Raw genomic sequence first — 10313 nt, forward strand, 5'->3', positions numbered from 1 at the left:
TTAGCAATAAATCAGTGAATAACAGCCACAAGCACATAACTCTGGTCCACTTACTCATTGTTATAGCAATAACTTAGCATTTCCATAGCTCTCCAGATTGCTGCATCTTGCAGAGCTCACACTGAATAACCTCATCAAGTTGTTTTGGAAATGGGTAAGTGTAACAGAGAGAATATTTAATTGGTCAAGCCCAAGGAAACAGCACAGTACACAAGAAAGCTGCACAGTATGTAGGCAGTCAGCTTTATCCAGCACGCAACCTTGTTGTCTGTCACTGTAAGATTGTTAAAGCTTGTGTCCTAGCCATCACTTGTCATGAGGATCTCTACAGAGGCAGGACCATCTATGTATGTTTCTCGCTCTAGCCACCCAGGCTCTTGGGGCTTGTTGGCTCCAGGGGATGCTGGTGGGCTGCTGCATGCCTGAGAGATGGCTGGGGAGGTACCAAAAAATGATGAGGTTATAGAGCTGAGATTGATGACGCTTTGAAGGCAAGAGTGGTAAAGGGAAATACTGGAGAAGACTGAATGTGAGTGGCAGATTTTGCAGAAGAGGGAAGTATAGAAGTGAAAAAGGGGGATACATGTATGAGCAGAAGGGAGGTAAGACTGTTGTATTGTGTGTGGGAAGAGATTGGGAATATAGTGTGTGTTGGAAGGCAGGTCAGAGCTGTAAGGCAGGGGAGGTATTAGAATGTTGGTCTGTGTCAGAGGAGATCCTCCCCATGCATCTGAACAATTTACCATCCAGTGGCTGAGTATGCAGTCTGACAACTGATGCACGGTGGCTGCAACCCCAACCCACCAGCTGCTCAGCAAAAGCTGCTGCCTGAGGCTGAGCTGGATGCACGTGTCTGATGCCTACCACCATTAACAAAATGGTTAACTTACACATACTCGTCTGTGGTAAGTGTTTTAAATCCTCACAGCCCTTGATGCCCTGACTTCAGGAACCATCTTTTTGGAAGAAAGGGGTGCTCATGAGACATGGGACACAGGACTGCAGGGACACAGCTACACAGCATAGATTTGGGAAGGTGGGTATGTGAACTGTATAGCCAAGGAAGAATTTTCTTGTAGCAAAGCCAGTAAGTTCATCCCAGTAAACCAGAATAAATCCAGATGTCATTCTCAGACATTCTGGTATGACTGTGGGCAAACAATATACCATCTCTGGTCCAAGTTTAGCAAGGAACATAAGCAAGGCTTGCTATCTAGCATATAGCAATGGGAAAAAACAGTATGATATAAATATACTTCAAGACTTCTGAGGAAAAGTATTTTTAGGAAAAAAAATTATAACAACTTTCCATAGATTTTGACTATCTAGGAATGATTCTATTTGGACTTCCCATGACTGGAAACAGCTTTCAGTACAACCCCAAAATCTTTCACTGTTTCTTTTCAACTTAAAACCAAAAATCCAACTCAGAAAATCTTTTGCAGTATCCCTTGCATGTGCTTTTTGCTTTTTGCAAATAAGAGGCTCCTTGACCACAGAGAAGCTCCTGCTCTGTGCAGGGCTATTTCCTTCCAGACTGTGTTTGGACTCTACAAAACTCCCCAGCAGCTGTAGCCCTTGGGAAACCCAGCCCATGGAGAATAATGAGTGAAAAGCACAGGGAACTGGCAGAACTCATTCCCATGGTGTGTTGAAATTGAATATTTATGTTTAGCATTAAAAATAAAAAAAAAAAAAAACAACAACAACAAAAGCACACATCAAAATCATTTTCTCCTGAAAGGTCACTTTGATAAAAGCTCCTCATCAAAGCCTTGTATGCCTCTTCCTCTCACTTCAAACATCCCCAAAGCAAGCTTTTCCTCAAGTGCATGCATTTCTGCCTCCTAATAATGGCTTGGAAGGCAGTGAATTATGGACAGTGCTACTAGCTCATTAATGTCATTTTGGGGACAAAAGGGAGATCCCCATGTGGGTAAAGTGGCATTTGGTATGAATGGGCAGAGGCCCTCAGCCAGCTCCCACCAGTACAACTGAGGCAGTGCAAAACCTTAGCCCTGGCTTCTATCCTGTAAAGAGGCTTTCAACAGGGTAACTATCCTCAACTATTCCTCCAAGTTCAGATGAGTAAGCTCTATAAGAAAAAAGCTTCTTTTATACATGTTCATTTGTGTCTACTTTTAGATTCGTCTCTCATTTAACTATTTTGGTTATTTCGGTTACTGTGAAAAGAGTGCAGACCTTTGCCATCTCTGTTCATAACCTGCTTTTAGTTTGCTCACATTTTGTCTTTGAGTTTGGGCCCTGTATTACACGTTTATACAGCATCTAGCATAGTCCATCAGACATGGATTTTAAACCCATGATAATATATATGTTAGATTAAAATAATGGGATTCAAGGCTCACACTCCCTGAGTTACTGCTTTCCACTGCAGAGATTGCGATTGTTTCACCTCTGCTGTTCTGCCTGAGCACTTGAAGCTTCACATAACCATGCTTTGAAGTGCTTCTTCCAAGCTCACAATTTACTGTTTGAAACGTCTGATGTAATGCTATCTAATCCTTTCCAGGGCTTCAGGGAAGACAAGCTTTCAATTTGGTGAAAAATGTATTTCTGTAAGGTGATTAGAATAAAATGAAATAGAAACCACTTGTGGAGTGATCGTTGCAAGGCAGCTTGATAAGGGCCTCCCTTTGAATGAAGCAGAGGCCAGCTCCTGCCCTGTTAAAAGCAATGGAAGTTTTCCTGTCAGCCTCCATAAGCTCCAGATCAAACTACAGCTTCCATTCAGGACATTTTTTTATTTGTTTTTAATAAGGTTGATGTTCAGGAAGAGGTCAAATGTAAAACATAGGACCTGTTTTATAGGATCCCTGAATTTCTTTTTTTTTTTTTTTTTTTTTTTTAAGTGGCCATATAGATTAGAAGCCATACATGTAGGGCTTGAGCAATCTTACACCTGGTAGCAATCACTTCTCTGCATTATGCACTCCCTTCCTCAACATCATATGTGAGCAGATGGGGTCTTTCCTCCGAGGGTGCTTTTTATTCATGTTCTTGAATTGAAGTTATCACTGTGATCTTAAACCATTTTTATTAGAGAGTCTGTTTTCAATCAAGAGAGAAGGGGGGCTTGCAATGAAGGAAAAACACTGGTGGGTAAAATGAACCACTACAGAGACAAAAATAAACAAAGGAGAATTTCCTCAATGTCCTATTTCATCTTCCTTTTTCCTTTTTATTAAATAAAACATACAAAATAATTTAACATTATATTGTTTTTATAAGCACTATCATTAAAGTAGATGCTTGTTTGGAACTGAAAAAATAGATTTGCCTTTCTTGCTTGCTCAATTTTTCTCTTTTTCTCTTTTTCCTTCTCTTTCTTTTGTTTAGAGTTTAATTCATAATGAGAAAAGAAATAAGAATCACTTAAGGAGGAAATATAGCCTCTTAGGACTCAAACTGTCCTAACAATTTAAAGCATGGGCATATTTTGTTGCTTCATTTTCTTGGTCCTCATATGTATGACTCTGAAATGGTGCCAGTAAATAAGAGAGGAAAACTAATGCTAATTTTAAATGCCCAACCTTTGAAAAATAAAGGTTGGTTCAGTTTTCAAATATTAACTATTGTAATAATACAGTCTGACATAGTAGTTCATGGAGAGTCCAGCTGTCATGATTTTGGCTGGGATAGAGACAGTTTTCTTCTTAGAGGTTTGTATGATGCAGTGTTTGGGATTTTTGATGAAAACAGTGCCTGCACACCGCTGTTTCAGTTGTTGCAGGGCAGCACTCACCCAGAGCCAAGGACTTCCTAGCTCCTCGTGCTGCCCTGCCAGTGAGGGGCTGGGGGTTCCCCAGGAGCTGGAGGGGACACAGCCAGGACAGCTGGCCCCAAAGGGACATCCCACACCATGGGGATGCTCAGTGATGGCAGCTGGGGGAAAGAAGGAGGCAGGGAGGCACTGGGAGTGGTGGTGTTTGTCTTCCCAAGGTACCGCTATGTGGGGAGCCCTGGGGTTGGCTGGCACCTGCCTGCTGGTGGGACGGGGTGAAGGGATTCCTTGCTTTGCTGTGCTTGGTCTGTGTGTGTGACTTTTGCTTTGCCCGGTGAACTGTCTTTGTCTCATCCCATGAGTCTTCGCACTTTTACCTCTCTGATTCTCTCTGCCATCCCACCTAGAGAGTGTGAGCGAGCGGCTGGGAGGTGCCCAGCTGCCTGCAAGGGTTAAACCACAACACCAGCTGAGAGCTGGGCATGAAAAATGAACAGCTCAGGTTTTGCCTAGGTTGGGGAAAGCATCCGAGGACTGTGATTACAAAGTCTGTGTTGCTCAAGTGTGGTGGTAGGAGAAATTTTGGCATTGCAGCTGCCATCTCCTTTCCTCTGCCAGTGGCTACCAGGAGGACAGGAAGGGTGTTGACACATTACGCAGCCTAGAGGTGGTAGCACTGACGGTTATGGGATGATTAAGCCAACGTGCCCAACTGTGGTGGCCAGCTGCTCATGTTGCCTTGGCCACAAGAGCCACCTCTTGCAAAGCAAAATCTGCCCAGCATGGTTCATTAGTAGTGACTGGCCAGAACCGGAATTTCAGATTAGATCACGCCAACGCTAGCTGGTTGAGCCCAGATTGGATTTCGGGTGTTGACATACAGACGTAGCAGATGAAACATTGATAGCCAAGGTGGTTGCAATCTCCAGCTGCCCCCCTGGGTGCCTCACCCACGGCTGTTACAACCCTTTGTGGCAAGAAAAGGCAAATCACTGGTAGACGTGGGTGCCTGTAGTATTCTGAATCATGAGATCAAACTGAATTTGTCACTAGTCTGGGGGCGTGCGCTACATTTACATCATTTAGGAGCAAAATGCATTGGGCTTGCAGCCTGCAGTGGCAGTGGGAGGGAGAGGTGTGGCGGCTGCCACAGCTGGGGGTGCTTGCTGCTGCTGCAGGCTGGGCTGTGTCCTACTGTGCTTGAAAATCAACATCCTCAACCACTTTCCTTAGGGTAAATGTACCGTGACCCCAGTAGTTGTACTTTTAGTAAGCTGAGTTATAACATGGGCGGAACATAAACTCAGCCATTTCTCCAAGCTCACCCTGAGCCAGCTTGAGCTGATCGCTGCCCCTAAATTCTTACAGTCACGACAGATCTTACAACTGGATGCAAAGACCTTCTACTGAATTCTAGTGAAATGCTGGGGCCAGCTGGAGTGGACAAAACCAAGTTAAGCTGTTTAAAAACACCCTAAACCACATCATATCCTTTCCAGGGCCACTGCACAAACATGGTAGCAGCAATGATTTTTTGTTTTAAATAAATAAATTGAAAAACACTTTGCTAGCACTCTGGGAACAGCAGAGTGGATGAACTCCAAGAAATTTGGGTGGTCAGTTGCTGCCTGTGTACAGTACATATATCTTATTCTTCAAAGAAACATTCTTCCCCACACTTAAATTATGGCCTTTCCTACTTGCACAAACTCAAAAGGCCAGAGGAACCGGCTCTGAGTTAGCCCAACTTTTCTAGGGAAAAAGGTTATTCTAGTACAGTAAAGCTACATCTCCCAGCTTCATGCTGGGAAGCTGCAGACCTTCTTGGGGATGGGAACAGTAACGTAAATAATTCCATCGCCACCACTGAAAGGAGAGTGAAACAGAGTGCATATCTCCCAAAACAAAATTTTATTAAAATGCCCATTTTTTACATGTACATTTGAAAAGTTTTATTATAGTTGTGACTCCACAGAGTAACCCCTTCTCCTGTGCTTTACAAAGTCTGGAATTTCTGTAACAAATTCAAATTTACTAAAACCAGGAGATTTTTGATTAAAACTTGCTTTATATTCACTGCAGGAATGGTTTGGCCTTCTTGCATGAACCACACCTCATGCAGGCGAAGGCCTATAATGTTATAATGTTGACTCTCTCTCTAAATACATAGCCCCCCACACTTTATTTTTTTCTAAAGGAATGTAGCCTCTCATTATGTGGAGTAAAACTAGCAACAACAGAATATTCAGTCCCCCAGTTCAGCAATATTTCTGAGTTTACAAAAAGTCACATTTAAAAATAATTTGTGTGCCTCTTTTAACATGCAAATTTCAGCTGGAAGTCAAAGAAAGCCAAAGATAGAAGCAGAAATACCGTGAGAAAAAAAAAAATGTAGTATTTCAAGCCGAGTGCAACACAAGAGGTAAGGGAACTGACATTGACCAGATTAACAACTAGGCCTGTGTGCCAAAAAATTAAAGGTCTCCCGTTATTATCTTACACTCTCCCTTACGCAGATTGCTGGATCAGATCCCCAGATGATATCAGCCGCTGGGTGCAGCTACATTCATGCGAGTAGCATTACAGTGATTTAAGCTAGCTGATAATCGTCCTCACCGGTTTCGGGAAGTGAGCTTTATTATTCATTTGATTGAAAGGTATTTTCCAATTGTTTCAAAGTGGGAAATGTGTTTTGAATTCATCATTTTTTAAGCCTTACACACATTGTTTGGCAAACAAGAATTGTTTTGGTTGTCTGGGGCTCCTCTATCGCATCCTCCCAAATGTGAGATTTTCCTCTCTTCCCCAATGGGCCATTCTGGTCCGGTTAAGCACACAGTGGCCAGCTTTGCAAAGCAGTAAGCCTTCTTTAGAATGAGGTCTTTTGGTTTCATCTGTAATCTTTGTGGAAAAACTGGACATTACAGTAGAAGGATTATGCTAAATTGCCTTCTGCCACTGAAGGGTTGGACAAAGCAGTAGTTTAAGGCATGGAATGAGCATTCTGAAATAAGCACTTTGTCACTGAATTCACTAGCAAAAAAATTAACCTAAATGATTTCAATTTACATAAGTTTGTAATTTGCATCCAAGCTTTGCACCTTACAGAGACTCCCTTGTTTGCTGTTACTTTAGTCAGTGTTTGTTCACAGGCTGCTTAAAATCAAGCAGGGAGGTCAAGCTGGGACCAGATCCAGAGCTGACTCCCTTGCCTTGCCCGCCTATCCTCCCAGGGCTCGATGCTCTTCGGTGGACTTGAATGGCGCAAGACTGAGTCTGAAATCTGTTAGTACAATACAGGGGTTCCCCCATTACACTGGAATTTGTGAATCAAACCAGAGGTCTTCATGAGAATATTACTGTTACACCACTTCTGTGCTGAATTGCTCTCTGGAGGAGACTCTGCCTTTCTCCCTCTCTTACTCTATAAATATTTTACAGGGGATGTATTATCTTTCTTTAAGACATAAAATATCACTTCTGGATGATCATATCCAAGAAACAGCTTTGGATGCCTATGAATTAGAAGAGGCAACCTTCATGTGCAGAGCTTTCACACTGGTATCCTAAATGTTCTTCCTACATATTTTGTATCAGACATTAACCACTCTCTTCTCCTGTCTTGCCTCACTCTTAGCCAGCAGATCCTGCACATTGATACTGCTCTCCTATGGTTTTGTTACCTTTCTGTTTTTCAGTTGGCCCAGAGTAATCTCCAAATGGAAGAACCTCATGGCAGGACAAGATGCCCACCAACAGCACCAGCCAGTTCTGCCCCAGGTGAAAGAAGGATTCAGCTAATGGCATCGCAAGGGCAAATGTATGTGGGACTCAGGCTGCTGTCTGTAGCTTTCCAGCTGACATTAGATGATGTGGTCTTTGTGTTTGTGCAGCTTGTGCTGTGGTCACAGCACATGACTCTTCTCCATTCCCCTTTCACACAGAGGTTCCTTTTTCTCTAGCAGCAAAACTGAACCATGAAGAAAAGTTTTTCTGTTTTTCAGGTGTTATATCCCCTTTAGAATGACACGATGCTGTACAGCATCTGTGATCGTTGGCCACCGAGGTAGATATATGATGTGCTGTGGGATGCCGGAGTGTGCAGTAACAAGGTTGTATGAGCCTAACCCCAGTGTCCAACAGATGTGAAGGCCCATTTCAAGCTGTTAGCGCACTTCAGTACACAGGAATATTTACCCATGCAAAAATAATAATGTTTTACAGAAATGACCCAATGTTTCTCAGCCAGGGTCATGAACCCTTTGAAGGTCATGAGAGCATTCAAAAGGGTCATGAAACTTTAGACAGCAGAAGTCAGCAGCAGCTCAGTTCCTCCAGAGAGGTGAAGTGAGAATAAGCTGTAAGTATTGGCTGTCAGTGCTTGCGCTGGCGAGGGAATTGTTAACTACACCACCCCTAATTGCTATCAGTGCTCTGTTCTGGCAGGGCATAGAGGAGAGCACAAGCACATGCACCCAGCAGTGACACCTCCTCTCACCCTGAAGGGATGGAGCTGCAGAGGGCTTGGGATAGGAAGGTCATGCGGAGAAAGATGAACTGAAAGGGAAACGTGCTTTATAAATGTTTGAGGAACCCCAGTAGAGCACAGTGCTTCTGCATTAGAGGAGAGGAAGGAAGGCAGTGCCTCTGGTGCTGTGTAGGGTCTGCCTCGGGGCTCGGTGTTTGCTAACACCACCTTGTCCATAGGCTTCAACAGCTTCTGCCATTTTGTTTATTGCTTTTCTGCTTCCTGCCTTGTGTCAGCGTAAGGGTCGCTTCAATCTTTTCATCTAATTGCTGTACAAATGATTTAGCTGGCTCACATATTAGCTTTTTTTTTTTTCTTTCTTTCCTTTTTTTTTTCTTCCCTTTGTTCCCATACTTTGCAGGCCCTGAAGAGCTAAATTCCAGTGTGAAAGGTTTAAGGCTCCAGACAGTTGTGAAAAAACTTTGGCAAATTAGCATCATTGGTTGAGATTAGTCTTGTAGTTGTTATGTGACATCTGAAGACAAAAACCTGTAAATCTTTTTAAAATGCTAGGCCAATAGCTTCGATATGTAATAAATACTGGAATTCTGTAAAACATTGCAATCCATTTTATCATCTTTTCTAAACAGAAAGAGTGAAGTCAGGAAATTCATTGCTGAGGAGTTAAACTTCTCTTTGAACCTACTTGATACTAAACATTTGGGGAGTTAAAGCAGCCAGGTTTCAATGTAAACAGGCAAAAGACTAAATTAAATGCACAAAGTGAACTATTCATTTTTCCTTATGTGTTGAGTGAGCTCTTATGATAATGGGATAATAACGCTTTGTAATCATCTTGCGCTTTCCAGCCGAAGAAGTACAGTAAAGCTTTAATCTTTTTAGTGCCACTAGTTAAATGTTATCTGCCTTACCTGCCTATGCTCTATCCTCGGCTATAAGCATTCTCTCTCCTTCATTCCTGCTCTCTCTCAGGCGACATACCCATACTTCCTAGGTGTACTAGCATAGCATTTACCAACAGCAGACACAACCACCTCCTCATCCAAAATTACCACTTCCTCAGACCTGCCAGTTCTTGGTACACTCCCAAATCCATTTTATCTAAATCAAGTCTAGCTTACTCTAGCCTTTAAATAACAGATTTTTACCAAGCAATCTCACTTGGATTCGAATAATGAAGGCAGAGACTCCATGAGCTATTCAGTCCCTACTTCTGAGGAGGCAATATCCTAGATTAGGTGGGAAGTGAGGTGTGGAGGGGGATGCAACTGCTGCAGCCATTAGAGCTGCAACTTGATAAGATTATGCAAATGACATTATTATTAGTATGCAGCTGTCAATTCCCCCACCTGCTTTTCCACTTCTTATTGCCCGTTACTCTAATTTTTTTCTCTACAAAGTTTGGATTGTCTCCCTTGTTCACTAGTATGCACAAGAAGGGCTCCCCAGTTCCCCAGTCTGTTATATTGGCTCTTTAAAACTCACCTCTGCTGAGATGCTTGGTAGCAGCTGGTGGTCTGTGCTCTCTGCTGGATGCTCTGATCCAAAGCAGCATCTACAGCCTTCTGCTCCGCGTGCTATGTTAATCTCTTTTCTTTCCTTATCACCCAGACTGGGTATTAATTTCACAGCTTTTCATGCTGTATGGAAGACACGTAGAACTACGTGGCCCCAATCAGACAGGCATCCCCAGAAATACAGCAAAGGAGCAGGAACATCAGCCAAGGATATAAGTGGCTCCCCCTACCTCATGCACAAAGGCTGCCACACAGGTGAGGAGAGAACTCTGATTTGTCTTGGTTATTTGTTGCGACCACATACTCCTCCTCCCTAGCATCCCTTTCCAAAGTATGCTGACATCAATTAACCTTTTCATTGCATTGAGCCTTTGCTTTTGCCTGTATGTGGAAACTTCTGTAACGCCAGCAGTCCTCAGGAACTGCTGGTAGAGCCCAAAATGATTGTTTATCTTAAGGCTTAAAATATGAGGAGAGAGAATAAAATGAATAGGAAGAACAAATTCACATGCCAGAAATTATATCTAATCTTTGTAGGGTAGGACTGTGCAGGCAGGAGGCC

The 10313-nt window shown here is 42.9% G+C and overlaps 1 long non-coding RNA gene across 1 annotated transcript; it reads left to right on the forward strand.

Annotated features, from left to right (window-relative positions):
• The first annotated feature begins 97 nt into the window (after nt 1-97).
• On the forward strand, nt 98-10010 carry LOC137851848 (uncharacterized). The gene is made up of 3 exons (XR_011093536.1): nt 98-905; nt 7444-7565; nt 9846-10010. It is a non-coding gene; the product is annotated as an uncharacterized lncRNA (long non-coding RNA).
• The last annotated feature ends 303 nt before the right edge of the window (nt 10011-10313 follow it).

Source organism: Anas acuta, chromosome 2, assembly GCF_963932015.1.
Source record: "Anas acuta chromosome 2, bAnaAcu1.1, whole genome shotgun sequence".
Taxonomy (NCBI): Eukaryota; Metazoa; Chordata; class Aves; order Anseriformes; family Anatidae; genus Anas; species Anas acuta.